This window comes from Rhinopithecus roxellana, chromosome 8 (assembly GCF_007565055.1).
Source record: "Rhinopithecus roxellana isolate Shanxi Qingling chromosome 8, ASM756505v1, whole genome shotgun sequence".
Taxonomy (NCBI): domain Eukaryota; kingdom Metazoa; phylum Chordata; class Mammalia; order Primates; family Cercopithecidae; genus Rhinopithecus; species Rhinopithecus roxellana.
In genome coordinates, this window is record NC_044556.1 from 122092507 (window position 1) to 122106338 (window position 13832).

At 34.5% G+C, this 13832-nt stretch overlaps 1 protein-coding gene and 1 long non-coding RNA gene across 7 annotated transcripts in view; one reads left to right on the plus strand and one right to left on the minus strand.

Moving 5' to 3' along the window:
- DNM3 (dynamin 3) overlaps positions 1 to 13832 on the plus strand; it is a 572648-nt gene that overhangs the window by 283998 nt on the left and 274818 nt on the right. The window lies entirely within an intron of this gene.
- Positions 7211 to 13323, minus strand: LOC104668538. The gene is made up of 3 exons (XR_004058790.1): positions 13021 to 13323; positions 10770 to 10864; positions 7211 to 9224 (listed from the first exon to the last, which is right to left on the minus strand). It is a non-coding gene; the product is annotated as an uncharacterized LOC104668538 (long non-coding RNA).

The window sequence follows — 13832 nt, forward strand, 5'->3', positions numbered from 1 at the left end:
TGATATTATTGTACTATGCAATTTTGAGACAGCAGTGGTTCTCTTTCCCTGAGATTAAGCTTGGAATGTTTGTTTTCAAAAGCACTATTGTTTTCTTATAGATTTAAACTTTTACAATATTCGACCAAATTTCTTTTTCTTTTTTGTTTATTTCTTTGCTGTAACCATATGTTTGCTTACCTGAAGAAATGGAGGTAGGTGTCAAAGTTGAAAACCTCCTTCTTTATAATCATGTCAGTGTACTGGTACAGTGAAAACTTTCATTAAAGAAAGTGTTGAAAGACCCAAGGTAATAGAACATTTTAAGAGTGAAATTAATAATATTGATGCAGAGTTAATAAAGCATTTTGGAATTGTTCCTGTGGCATCTGTCTCAAATGAAAGGCTTTTGAGAATGTCCACATCACTAGTCTTCAAGTGAGTCTCAGATCATTGTTTATACAAATTTTTTTCTTTGAGAATTTGATATCTATATAAAAGCATGAATTATGGTAATTATAGTGTTCTGGTTCATGTTAGATGTTAATAATTTTGGTCCTGTGACTTACTACTCATTTAAATTTGATAGCTATAAAAGTGCAAACAAAAAACTCATATTAGTCTTACAGAGCCATTTAAGTGCTAGAAATTGATACCATTAAATGTGAGGGAGCACAGATAGAAATTAAACTATGTCTTGAAAGTTTTAATAGCCCTGGTCTGACCTGATAATTTTTTGGTACTTATAATGCAGCATACAAACATTAGATAAGGATACTCATGATAGCAAAACAATGTACAGGTGAGATTCTCAATTACATGTGGCCATGAAGGGCATGTGTTTCAAAGTTAAAGGTTTTTCCTATCTTGGCCTGACATCTTTTGAAAGCATTACAGGGTGCCTTTGTCATTCCTTGGAGGAAAAGTTTCATGTCTTATATAGTACTTTTCATTTCTCAAGAGCTCTGTGTGTAATAGTGTGTTGAAAAATATTGGATGATTGGTTGATTGCCCCTAAACTTTCTGCAGTAAGGGAAATGAAATCCTATAGAAATGTCCAAACAAAATACTATTTAAGAGCTTTTTTTAAAATTTTTATGTCATTGACCAAAGTCAAAAGTAGATTTGGTCATTGTGATAGTATGAGGGTTAGCAATGGTTTCTTTCCTGTGCTGGCTGCTTAGCTATCTCTGTCATTCTGTGGGAAGCTCTAGTTTTAACATAGCTTGAGGAGCTCAGAGACACTCCCCTAGATGTAAAAATCACTAAATAGATGATCTTCTTTGCTGTTCAGTTGTAATAAGGTACCTTCTATTAGATATATTTTCGCTCCAAGGATTTAGATGATAATTTATGTGCATTTAAATACATGTAAACTTTGGGACCTTTCTCAGTTATACAAGGCCACAGAAAATATTTTACTAAAGAATCATAATAATGATGGCTAGTGTTTTATATGTATTAATTAACTCATTTAACCATATTCAGCCTTAACTACTACTATTCCTATTGTTGATGAGAGAACTACAAATAAAACAAAACTTTTTTTTAAAAAAAAACAGTCTTTTTTACAGGACTGTTTTCCTTATTGCAGAACATTTAGTCTTGGTGAGGATAACAAACTTACCAAAATCACACAGCTAGTTGTTGGCAAAGCAGAAATTTGAACCCAGGCTGTTGAGCTCCAGAGCCTATGCTTTCAACCACAAATAAAGGCAAGAATCCCAGAGATGCCTGGAGTTGTCCAAGCCAACCTCATCCCACAGAGGACTTATGAAGATGAATTCCAGGCATCTCATCGTTGACATGTTCCTGGGTGTTAGCAGCAGAGACACTGAAGACTCTGGAGTAGCTACTGCTGTTGGAGTGTGGCATTAGTCTGGCTGTGTGAGTCCTGAAAATAAGTCCATTGGAAGGTATAGGATGCTCTCTGTAGGGAAGGAAGAAGCTTTGAAGGCCTGGTGAGCTCATGGTTATTGGCTCATCTCCTCTCCTCCAGACTCAGGATAATTCTTTACAAAATAACTGCCCTTGTAGCTTCCTCATGAGTACTTGATTACAACAAATGGAAAATAAACATGCACACTTATAATATTAACCAAGTGCCATGAACAGTCGCACTCTGTGTGCTGTGTATAACCAGGGTATAGTGTGGAAGGTAGTTGGAGTCAGGGGAGAGTGGAAATGATCCTTGAAATGGAATTATTTAGATGAAAAAACTCTAGGAAAGTATAGTTTTATCCATTTAGATCATTTTAAGAAAGAGAAAATGACAAAGTTACTGCTCTATGGAGCTAACAAGCAAGTAGAATAGTAATACAATATCAGATAGTAAATGCTCTGAAGAAAATAAAATGGGGCATTGAGTTAGAAAGTGATAGGGGAGGGGTCTTTAGGTTTGGGTGATTGGAAGGAAGTACCACTTGAGCAGAGACTGAGATGATGCACTGTGCAGAAGATTTTGCTGAAGAATATTCCAGGTAGAGGGAACAGTAAGTATAAAAACCCTGGAGATGGGATCCAGCAGGAAGTCTGTGGTTGTAACATAGGAACGGTGGGGGAGAAAGGCAGGAGATAAAATCAGAGGTACCAGTGGATGGGGACCTTGTCAGTCCCTACCCAGTGATTTGGATTTTATTACAAGGATAATTGAAAATGACTGGAGTGTTCCAACAGGTTGTGACATGATTGGATTGATGGTTTAGAAGGATTACCCTGGCTGCTGGATTGTGCATAATAAGTGGGATGGGGTGGATGTATGGAGGGAATGGGGATGGCTAGCATGGAAGAAGGGAGACCAGATTGGAAACTCTGACCATGGTCCAGGCAAGTAGCTGGTGGTGAGGGTGCAGAGCACTTAAGTTCAAGGTAGCAAATTTATGGGCTACACACAGCTATGATTGAGTCACTAGCTTCTGTTTCTTTTTCCTCAAGAAACAAGATAGGAAGTTCTCATCATTAAGATCATCACTGAGACTGAAAGCTGGCCTTCATGATTTAAGCAAGTATAATGACTAGGGGGAATGCTACTTGCAACTACAATTCAAACTCAGTGATCTTAATGAGGAGGATCATCACCATAATGACTAACAGTTATTGAGTATTTATAGTTCACTGAGCACATTATTTACATTCTCCATTTTAGAGATGAAGAATTGAGGCTCAAAGAGAATGAGTAACTTAGCTATGTGCTAAGTGTCAGTGCTATGCTCTTAATCATCTGAACATTTCCCAACAATTACTTTCTGAACACTTGTTATGTACCAGGCAATGTCCTAATCACTAAGGATAAAATGATTAGCAAGGAATTCATGGTACCTATTCTTATGAAGGCTCTTTCCCAATAAAAGAAACATACAAATGAATAGGAAAACCTATCAGATATTGATTACAGGCTAGGAAGAAAATAAAGCCAGTGATGAGTTGATGTAGAGTGTCTGGGATAGAGGACACAGGTAGGGGGTACTTTACATTGGGTGGTCAGAGAAGGTTTGTGTTAATGTTCTGAGGCAGGATTGAGCCTGATGAATTAAAGGAGTGTAATTAAGTCCAGTGTGCCTGGAACAAAAAGAGAAAGGTACTCTAAAGATGAGGATTTTGATATTAAGACTTATGAGAAGTCTTTGAAGTTTTTAAGCTGGAGAGTCACACAATAAGATGTGAATTATTTACTGATTCCTTTGGTTGCCTTGTGGAGAATGGATTGGAAGAGGCCAAAACTGGACTGCAGAGTTACTAGAAAGCTATCGCTTTCTACATCTATTGTGGTCTGCATAGATAATGGTAGCTTGGGCTGGGGTGAGTTGTTGGAATTTGATAAAAATGAATGGATTTAAGAGATGTTTTTGGAAGGTGAAAATTGACATGAACAACTCATCACACATGCTAAGAGTTGCAGCAAACTGTAAGCCTCTTGAGACCAGGAGCCATTGTTTGTTCCCTGTTCTACCACCGGGGAACACAGCACTGATAGGAGGCACTAACTAAATATTGATTGAATAAAGGTGTCATTGAGCAAATGAATGAATAAATGCAGCATAATAATTAATCACATCCTGGCATATCAAGTGTCAAAATTAAATTATTGAATTACAGAATAAAATTACCATTAAAGGTAGATTGTCTTAAATTGTCTTAAATTTTGTTAATTTTCATCATTGAAGGTTAGTGGTTTTTTGTTTTGGCTTTTGTTGTTGTTGTTGTTGTTGTTGTTTGCTTGCTTTTTATCCTCTGACTATATAAATGTGACTTCCTGGATTGAAAATCATTTAAACAGAAAATTAATTTCCCAGTGTTCTTTTCATACATTGCCCATATATGTTGTACAGTTTTGGAGAGGGATTTAGTAAAAAGCAAGATGTGAGAATAAAACAGAAACTATCATTTCAAAAGTTTTTTGAAATAGATTTTTAATCTAGATAATTTTACATTAATACTTTAAAATCAGACTTGAAAAAAATGATGGCTTTTCTTTAACTTATATCTAAAATGTGAATTTTAGGAGAATGGGAGACTCTGAGTCAAGGAGAAAAGAGCTTATTTTTTCTTAAAACCAATGAGAAATTTGTTTTAAAAGTACATAAATGTGTAAATTTTAAGAGATAATTCAAATCTCTGAAGAAAGGGGACTCTTAATTTATGTATAATAAAAACACTTTGTCAATATTTATTCTATTTCTATAGCACAGTGTGTAAAGATTTAAATCATAATGAGCTACTCCTAGTCAAGCAGAATGCAACATAGACGTTTCCAGTGGAAATCTACTAACCTATACTAGTGAGGAAAACCCAACGTCTGCATTGAAATAAGGACATTCTTTGGACTCTTAAGAAATTACAGGCCTCATTTTTGTGGGTTGAAGTGTTTGGATAACTTGATAAGGAGATTATATAATTCCCTTATAGGGATATTTACTTAGCATTGTTTTTATTTTGTAACAATAACAAATGACAAATGTAATTGCAGAAATAGGAAACAAAATGACAGTTATATCCCTGGATGACCAAAGTTGTGAGATCAAGAAGTTATAGAAATATTCAGCTCTCTTTCTAGTTTCACTTATACTCTTAAGATTGTGCATATTTCTTACCAGATCTGCACACTCCCTGTGGCGAAGGTCAGCGTCGACCCTGTGAACACTGTTCACACTCCTTCATTAAGTTGTTTAGTTAGCCAAAACTTAGATATTTTCACAAAAGTCCCAGTAAATATTGAACTTTAATCCACTTATATTACTTAAAATTCTGCATGATCATTGTTGTGTATTTTTTTACATACATAAACTATGTGATGTTATTCTTTTTAATATAGAATTATTCATACAAATATTTCCATGTTCTAGCATTATCTAAAGATTTATAATTTTGAAAAAAGAGTACTTATTCAATAAACCGTCATGGCAAATCCTATTCCAAATTTATTAAAAATGAATTTAGATTCAAACCCACTCACCTATATGCATTATTTGTCCTACTCAAAAGTTTATCCTGGAAGAGCAATATTATCCCTTATATTACCCTTCCCCAGAAGAGAAAATTTTTAAATGTGCCTCATTTAATGACTTTAAAATACGTACAAAACATTCTTTCAAGCATTTTTTGAAAATTGAGTAAAAACTATTTAACAAAAAAGGTGTTAACTTTATGTTTTAAGGAAAAATGTTTAAAATGTTATCCTGGAGAGTCTCACTTTAGGATGACTCTGCTGCCGTCCTAGCTTTCCCTTTGGAGTCTGAAGGACGGGTGTAGTCTCCTTAATGTTCTGGCTAGGTCATTGTCTCGTTCTGGGAGCTATCAAGCACTCTCCTGAGACTGCCTTGCAGGGTCCAGTAGAATAATTCCATACGTGAACTCTCATATGCAGCATTTGCAACAGGTTGTACAAGGCATTTAAGATTGGGTAGAATGATGTCGATATTCTGAGTCATTTTTATATTGTCTTCCTGTTTATATTCTACATTTTGTGAGTATTGTTTAGGACTTTATTTGCTAGTAATGGAACTTTTATTTAACGTAAAAATCTGCATCACGCAATGTATCTTGCAGAAGCAGAGATGAATTTTAGCAGATGACATATTGCCATAAGACAAGATTGTTTAAATGAGAGAAATTTAACTTTGATCATATTTTTGCTTTGTAGTTTTGCCCCATCATTCAGTTTTTTAATTAAAAAAACTGTAATGTCAGGTTTGGTTAAAATATCATTGTCAGAAAATTTGAAACTCACTGGGCTCTTAGCCTTAAGACAGACTTTCATTTTAAAAATAAAATAGCTGAATGAAAAATAGTTTGATTTAGTTCAGAATACATACATAAAGTGTTTAATAAATGCGAAGAAACGGTTTTGAGTACCCTTGTGTTACATTTTTTTAAGCTGGACCAGAATCTAAGAAAGATGAAAATTAATTTTAAATACTGAAGCTAAAACATGTTAATGAACTAAATAAAAGTTGACACGTTTCTAATTTTATCCATCTTCCCACCTTTTACCCTTAAGTATTTAAGATATTCATAGACAAAAGCCATCCCTTATCATTTCACTCCAGTCAACAGTGCATAAACTGAAGTTTGTATATTTTCTCAAAAGATGTGGCAAAATATACATTTCAAGTGCATTAACCACTTTCCTTATGCTTCTAAAGATAAATGAATTGCCTGAACATCTCAAGATCTTGAAAGTTTATAGTGATGTAAGCATAGGTTGCAAGTGAATGTGTTGGCCTTGTAAATTCTGCTCCTAAAACTGTAGCATCTGTAGCATAAGCGCCTTCTTAATTAAAGAGTGATGCAATCATAAATTTATGTATACCATGATGCGTGGAAGTATCAAAGTTTCAACTTTCCATGTGTCAAAAGAGGAGAAGCTATTATTTTAATATAGTTGAACATTATGTTGGAAATAGTAGTCTTTTCACTGTGTTTTGACCAGACCCAGACTGGCAGAGGTAACTCAAAGTAGTTGATCCTTTGGAGTACTCTTTTCCTCCCTTTTTTTCTGTCTTTCCACCCTATCCCCTTAAAAATAAATCATGACATAGAAAACCATATTTAGTTTATGGACGAGAATTCTTAGAATAATTTTTTCTTTGTCAAGCATCAGACTGAAGTTATATTGTTTTGTTATATTGAGTTTCTATATTGATGTAGGGTGCTGCAAACCTGTGTACAATAAATGTCAAGGATAGTGATTTACTGACAACAATTAGGAAAAGAGAACTATAGAATGCACAGGAACATTTTCAGAAATGGGTTTTATTATATTTCATAGGCACCACTCACTTTACTTTTGGTGGGTTTTAATACTTGAATCAAAATAAAATAATACATGAGTTAAGTATTAAACCAACAGATTAAAGCCCCAGGCCCCAAGCCCCTCATTTTGGTTGTAGCTCTTGGTGTAGATGCTATGGTGTGAGGGCTGCTTTCTTTCAATGGCTGGTTGTCATTCAGGCTGGGTTGTCATGTGACTGCCTGTCTGTGCCTGCTGTACAGGTGAGCGGATGTTCTGCACAGCAAGTGTAGACAGGCAGACACATGACAACTCTGTCCAGCCAGGCCCTTGGTTCCTTCAGGTTTCCTTTGCTCACAGACAGATACAATCAGCCTGTTTTCCAGATTTGGTGATTTTGGAGAGTAAGGGGAAAGGGAGAAAAATACACAATATAATTAAACATTAAAACATTATGGAACTAAAAACACGTTAGACTTTTGACTTTATTCAGAAAGTACATTTATACATTTGTTCCAAATGTGCTAACATGGATAATTTGCATAACAGAAAACTCACATTAAAATTTTAGGAAAAAAAGAGATTAAACACAAGGTTTATTCTTAAATCCAATTCATATTAGTACTGGCCCACATGTAGTCAGAGTTCAGAGTAATTGAACCAGATGTTTTTCCTCTTTGCAAAAAACTGCATATTTTAATACTGAAGTTAAAGATAAAAACTATGTTTGTACATGTTTCTTTTAGTAGATAAGTACAATAACCTTGCCCATGAAAAAGAAAATGATCATTTACATGGAAACAGCAGCCCTTTTCAAAATAATGAGCCTAATGTATTTGGCAACCCAAGCTGCTGACTTTGGTATCTGATGCTTTGATAATAGGATTTTTACAAGGGAATATGTTTTTACCAATTATATGTTAAACAACAGGAATCAATTTAAATGTCTCATTTTCCTTTTAAATGCAAAGTTTCTAAGTGTGGATGTGAAATCAAATTAAAGGCAGTTGTGAGCTTAAGTTATCCACCTCTTAATTAACTACAGGGACATGCTGTGAATCAAAAGGGTATAAACTGGAAGGTTGTTACTCACAGTGATGCTCAGAATGTGTTTTGGATATAGTTAGTGCAACATAGTTACAAAATAGTACCTTAAGAAAAGGCAGAAAAGGCAAATTCATTTCATATCCAAAAAATTAAAACCAGATCCTTTGAAAATTTTTCTTATAATTTATATAAGAGCTAATAGTGTTAAATATGCAGATATAATTTAATTCTCGTGAGTCGAGAATAATTCTACTATTTTAATATCAATTATCAATTCACATTTGTAGAAGTATTAAGCAAATTCCCCTCCCCTTTTAAAAACAAAAATATCCAAATAGTCAAAATTCCAGAAAGTAGGACTTCTTAAAAAACACAGCACCAAAAAACACAGTATTGTCCAAGGATTGTATAATTAGACATTTTCTCAAATAACTTTAAGAAAAACAAATAGTTTGTGATTTATCTTTAATTGTAAACTTCTGAGAAAATAGCAAATAGAAACTTAATGGAAAGCAAAATAGTTTTCAGATACTGAGAAAATGACAATTTTCTACAAATCTGGACTTTTATGCAGTGATTAGATAAGGTAATGTTTTAACAAAAGCTGTTATGTGCCATTTTCTGTGTACTTATGTAATTTCAAGAAAATAAATTTCTGATTCTGTTTCTGGCCATCACTTCCGAGTAAAGGAACTTTTTTTTCCTTGACAGAATAATAAACATGAGTAAACTTGTCTGTTATTTAAATAGCTACAAGGTTAGAGTATGCCAAACACCAGTGCCTTAAAATACTATTGTGTTACTGTTGCTGCATTCAGTGCAACAGAAAGTAATTATAGAGTGATTCACTTACAAAGAGTATAGTGGTGGAAATTGAAAATTACTAAAATTCTTTATAACTTTTCCTCTCTCTCCCATAAATAATTTGATCCAGTTAACTCTGCTCAATTAAAGGAATGATGCATGCAACCTGAAAAAATAAAAAGAAATATTTGTGAGTTTGTATGTTATGCTTTAATATAAAACAGTTTTATTAAGGCAAGATATAAAAAAACGTTTGATCCAGAAAAACCACAACAGTTTTTCAGGGGGAAAAAAAAATCTCGCTGAAAACGATTGTTCTACTCATAAGGCTTTTGGACACTTTATGTTTCTGATAGATTTTTAAAACACACTTACAGTAAGTATGTGACATATGCACACTTCATAGTTATATTGAACCTGCCCCTAAACTTGTTAAAAAGATGAAAGACTGAAAACCATATTGACTTTTTTTTAATCTCCCAAAGTATAGGTTGGATATTAGTTTATTATTACTTAAAATACTAGCTAAAATATAAAAGAGCTATTTGTATTTGTATTATCATACTATGTAATTTTTAGCATGGTTATTATACCTTGTTTTCTTTTTGTCTTTTATTTCTTAAGGAAAAAAATGTAAGAAAAGAATTGTCCTCTAAGTCTTCTGTAGTCAAATTAAACCAAAGCAACTCCAGGAAACTGGCTGTCACGCTAAGTCAAAAAATTCAAAATGAAGATTTAATTATTTTCCTAATTTACTTTGTTATCTCTATCTATTAAAACTGATAAAAATTATTCATGAGACCTTTGAAAATGGGTAAATATTTATATCTACTTAATTTACAGAACATGAAAGTAAAAAGGGATTTGAATTAAGAAAGTTTCTATCTTAACTCAGGAATTTCCTGTCTTAGGTTAAAGCCTGACCTTCCAGTTATTTTAAGCCAGGATTTCTGAGTGATGGTCTCTTAGTTATTATTTTGACGTTATTGTGATGGGTGGGCTATTCTCCTTAGAGCAGGGTAAAGTGCATTGTTTATAAAGAGCGGATCACTTATAGAGTAAGTGAAAGCTTGGCGTCTCTTTAGCGAGCATGGACGCTTGGGGATGAGTGAATTTTTTTTACATTACCAAGTTGTACTTTTTATGTCTTATAACAGCTTAAGACTTCAACCAAAAAAGTGGGAAGAATTCTTTCATTGGGATTTTTATGCCTAAACTATTTCCCACAGAGTGAAATACTTGGGTGGTCTGTAGGCAAGAGGTGGGGGTAGATAGTATATTTTGGTCTTTTACAAACATAAACATATTATCTGGGCCGAAAGCCCGAATGCCAAGCGGGAAGGATATTAAGCCTATTGACTAACTACAGCAAAGTGACCAGCGTGAAACTTTGTCCTATAGTAAACAATCTTTCTTTGATTTTGAGATCTGTGGCCTAAAAGAAAAATGGGTTTGAAAATTGAAGTACACCGTTTTCGATTGATCCTTTTCCAATTAAGACATTATGGTGTTGAAGCTAAGGCTCTGAACTTCCTTTCTCTTAGATGGCGGAAAAGTCCTTTTAACCCAGTACCTAGTCCAGTTTATCAGTTGTTCACATGCTAAAATGAAAAATAATTATGAAATTTCTATGAAATATAGTTTGGACAGACCCTGAAACAATTTCTCTTCATGACCATGTATAATGTTTAATTTTAATACTTACACTTACCATTACATCCAGGGGTAGTTTTAGTTGAAGATGCTCACTGTTGGTTAGTTTCCTCTGGAATAGATTCCATGATCTCTAAAATATTTGTATATTTCCTTATAAAGTAATATGAAAATAAAATTAAACATTTTTCTAATTTACCTGGATATAGATACGGCTATAATGTATATAAATGTGGGCATGTGTACCAGCGCATAAACTACAATCCTGCCTTCATTCAGCAGAGCTTTATAAAATGAGCTTTTACTTTTGATCTTTAATTTAGCCCATATAATTGAAAAATAAGTACTATTCCTTTTCATTTGTTAAAAGTTTGCCTCAAAAATAAGTCACTAGAGCCACATCAAGCACGTGCAGGAACTCCTTGGTTATCCTTTTACAAAGTAATTCTTATATTTCTACTCCTGTACTTATGCCAGGGGCACCCTTATGTCTCTTCTATCTCCAGACCGAAAGTCATCCTGAGGGAGAAAATAGGTGAGGGACCCGTAGGGATTCATTTCTTTGAAACAAAAAGATCATTTAACATGAAGAAAGAAACTGAAATTAAATATACATTAAATGAAAGCAAATTATGAAGTGTAATCATTTCTAGAGTAAAAAAAAAAAAAAACAAAAAACCAGAAAATTTGAGAAAACTTAAACATTACCAAAGTACCTTGTTAGCTATTCTTCTTCAGTAATTGTATCAATTAGAAAAAATATATTTCTTGAAAAAATGAGCTCCTCTAAAAGTTACCTTTTTTTAGTTTTCTTATGTAAAAGAAACTATATAGATTTTTAACATCTCATTTGTTCTGCTAAAAATAGTTAATATGGAACTCTCCAAGTCACAATAGAAAATGAAAGGATGACTTTACTCTATCATCTAAGTGAAAGTAGCTAAATTTCTCCTTGCTGTGTATATTTTAACTAATAATCATGAATATATAAGAATACTTATGTTTTCTTTATACACATTTTGGGGTGATCAGAAGGGTAATTTTTAAAGTAAGTTGTTTTGACAAAAGAAAACTTAGGGAACCTTTTATAATAAAATATTTTGTTAAAGAGAACTTGAGTCAATTTTTGAATTGTTGCAAAATGTATAACTTAGAAAAGAATTTGTTCAGGAACCACTGTAACTTTAAAGGACAAAAGAGATTACATTTATTTTTCACAAACCCTGTAGAAAAGATGTTTTCATTATATAGAATTGTTTGGGAATTGAACTAAATGGGGGTTAAGAAAATTAGTGATGAGGCAATAACATTTTTCCAGAACTTTCTTTAAGGGACCCACCTCTAAAGTTCAGCACAGATCACATTGCAATCCAGACTTGCTCTATTATTTTCTCTATTAGGATTTCATTCAGCTTGAGGGTTTTCTTCCCTCCCACCTTCCTCCCCCTCTCCCACCCTCCTTCACCTCCAGGACAGCTGGAAACTGACCAAAGAAAACTTCTGCCTTCGTTTACAAATTCCTTTTTTATCAGTGGGTTTCTAGACAAAGTGCCTTATCATTTTAAATGCTCGGAGAAGTGGAAACATTGTAAGCTATAGGCAAGATGGGTCAGCTGAGCAGCAATTATCAATCACTCTTTGATTAAAAAAAAAAAGTGAAAGAGAGATATTTACAGGGGTATCTGAAGATAGAGATTTTTATTCCCTGATTTATTCAATTGCTGACTCAGTAAGTTGTAGATTGGCGCTCTTCTCTGGGCAAATCCCATCTGCATTGTCTGGTAGGCAAGACTTGGCAGGTTCTTCTTTTATTGTTAGGTACTATTATTCCTAGTGTTTATATTATAGAAGGAAATCTTCAGAAAAGCACTATCCATATAGCATTTAAAAACCAGCAAGTATTCTTTACTTTGGGAAAAATGACTTCAGTCCTGGGATGTTAAAAGTTATACATACAGCCTTCATCCATATACGTTTTTAAATCTCTGAATTATTATTAAACAATTCAGAAGTAGCCTCATTAAACTATTCTTAAGTGTCTGGAGTGAGTTTTTTCATATTTCATTTTGAAGTGGGAAAACCTTTACACTTAAGAAAACACTCGAATTATCAATCTTCAGAAATAAAAAAAAAAACACACAAAAAACAGTGAATCGCTATATACCACACACTTTTGTTCTTTTAAAATTAAACACATCTCTACCCATCACACATGTACCTCTGTTTGCCTTGCATGTTAACACAAATCATGGACTCCCCACCTAGGTTCCCTTGGTCACAGACCAGGTGAGCAGTCAAGAAGGCCTTACCCGCTGGTCTTCCCTTCGGCAGTCTTTTCTCAGCAGTGTCCCCGAGGGCTTCTTGGTCCCTAGTGTGCAAAACCTGTGAAGAAAAACACTGGATATGAGATTCAAAAAAGGAGCAAACAAATGTCTTCTCCTTGGAAACAGCCCATTTTGTCCCCAGCAGTCCATGGCGTTGCTCTCCCTTGCCCAGTCTAACCAATGTGCAGACTACTGTACAACGGCATTGTCCTGAACAGGTAGTCTGAACACTGGGGCGACGGAGCAGGATCTCCAGAAGCTTCCTTCCATGTACTTAAAATCCTCTCCCGGTCCTCAGGAAAAGCCTCCCTTCCTGCACCAGGGGTTGCATTCAGCTTTCCCCCCTGAATTCTGCTGCGCTGACTGAGACACACTCAAGGGCTGTGATTTCCAGTCTTGACGTGGCACATTTGCTGCAGACTGGGGAACTGGCAATGAATTTAGGACCAGGAAAAGGGGGAGGGCTGGGCTGGAGAGTCCATATATGGGATGATGTCACCCTGGGGAGGTTTGGGTATGCGCTGTGCCGCTGGAGAGACCGCTAGAATCGCCTGCTCTCAGACATGGGTCTGTGCATAAAATGGTACCAGATGTTTTAGTGTAACGTTAAGCAGTCATTTCATCTTCAGGCCAGATTTTTTTCCTCAACTGGGCAGGAAGTGGGCCCCAGTATGGAAAAGCTGTAAAAAAAAAAAAAAAAAAAAAAAAAAAAAAAAAAAAAAAAAAAAAAGAGTCAAGATGTACAGTTCGGCTGTGGCCAACTGAAAGTGAGTTAGTGTAGAAGTACAAATTTACTG